The sequence below is a fragment of the Rana temporaria genome, chromosome 5 (genome assembly GCF_905171775.1).
Source record: "Rana temporaria chromosome 5, aRanTem1.1, whole genome shotgun sequence".
Classification (NCBI taxonomy): domain Eukaryota; kingdom Metazoa; phylum Chordata; class Amphibia; order Anura; family Ranidae; genus Rana; species Rana temporaria.
In genome coordinates, this window is record NC_053493.1 from 413,041,744 (window position 1) to 413,043,616 (window position 1,873).

Below are 1,873 nucleotides of genomic sequence, written 5' to 3' on the forward strand. Positions count from 1 at the left end.
CCTTCTCTCTCCCACCCCTTCTCTCTCTCCCTCACCCCTTCTCTCTCTCCCGCACCCCTTCTCTCTCTCTCCCACCCCTTCTCTCTCTCTCTCCCACCCCTTCTCTCTCTCTCTCCCATCCCTTCTCTCTCTCTCTCTCCCACCCCTTCTCTCTCTCTCTCTCTCCCCCACCCCTTCTCTCTCTCCCTCACCCCTTCTCTCTCTCCCTCACCCCTTCTCTCTCTCTCAAACCCCTTCTCTCTCTCTCTCCCGCACCCCTTCTCTCTCTCCCTCACCCCTTCTCTCTCTCTCTCTCTCCCACCCCTTCTCTCTCCCACCCCTTCTCTCTCTCCCTCACCCCTTCTCTCTCTCTCTCTCTCCCACCCCTTCTCTCTCTCTCTCCCACCCCTTCTCTCTCTCTCTCTCTCTCTCGCACCCCTTCTCTCTCTCTCGCACCCCTTCTCTCTCTCTCTCTCCCACCCCTTCTCTCTCTCTCTCTCCCACCCCTTCTCTCTCTCTCTCCCGCACCCCTTCTCTCTCTCTCCCACCCCTTCTCTCTCTCTCTCTCCCACCCCTTCTCTCTCTCTCTCTCTCACCCCTTCTCTCTCTCTCTCACCCCTTCTCTCTCTCTCTCACCCCTTCTCTCTCTCTCTCCCACCCCTTCTCTCTCTCTCTCTCGCACCCCTTATCTCTCTCCCTCACCCTTTCTCTCTCTCCCACTCCTTCTCTCTCTCTCTCTCTCTCTCTCTCGCACCCCTTCTCTCTCCCACCCCTTCTCTCTCTCCCTCACCCCTTCTCTCTCTCTCTCCCACCCCTTCTCTCTCTCTCTCTCTCACCCCTTCAATCTCTCTCTCCCGCACCCCTTCTCGCTCTCCCTCACCCTTTTTCTCTCTCTCTCCCACCCCTTCTCTCTCTCTCTCTCCCATCCCTTCTCTCTCTCTCTCCCACCCCTTCTCTCTCTCTCTCTCTCTCCCACCCCTTCTCTCTCTCCCTCCCCCCTTCTCTCTCTCTCGCACCCCTTCTCTCTCTCTCTCCCGCACCCCTTCTCTCTCTCCCTCACCCCTTCTCTCTCTCTCTCTCTCCCACCCCTTCTCTCTCTCCCTCACCCCTTCTCTCTCTCTCTCTCTTCCACCCCTTCTCTCTCTCCCACCCCTTCTCTCTCTCTCTCCCTCACCCCTTCTCTCTCTTTCTCCCACCCCTTCTCTCTCTCTCTCTCTCCCACCCCTTCTCTCTCTCTCTCTTTCTCTCCCACCCCTTCTCTCTCTCCCTCACCCCTTCTCTCTCTCGCACCCCTTCTCTCTCTCTCTCCCGCACCCCTTCTCTCTCTCCCTCACCCCTTCTCTCTCTCTCTCTCTCTCCCACCCCTTCTCTCTCCCACCCCTTCTCTCTCTCCCTCACCCCTTCTCTCTCTCTCTCTCCCTCACCCCTTCTCTCTCTCTCCCACCCCTTCTCTCTCTCTCTCTCTCTCTCTCTCTCTCGCACCCCTTCTCTCTCTCTCCCCCCCACCCCTTCTCTCTCTCTCTCTCTCTCTCTCTCTCTCCCACCCCTTCTCTCTCCCACCCCTTCTCTCTCTCTCTCTCCCACCCCTTCTCTCTCTCTCTCTCTCTCCCCCACCCCTTCTATCTCTCTCTCTCTCTCTCCCCCACCCCTTCTCTCTCTCTCTCTCTCACCCCTTCTCTCTCTCTCTCTTCTCTCCCACCCCTTCTCTCTCTCTTTCACCCCTTCTCTCTCTCTCTCCCACCCCTTCTCTCACCCTCACTGACTACAGGTCCCAGCATTAGTCCCTTAGAGCTCAGGGATCTGACATGCTCCCCCAATGGACGGGGTAGGAATCGGGTAGGTCAGTGTAATGATCAGGTAGGTCAGTGTAGGAATCAGGTTAGTGTAGTGGTCA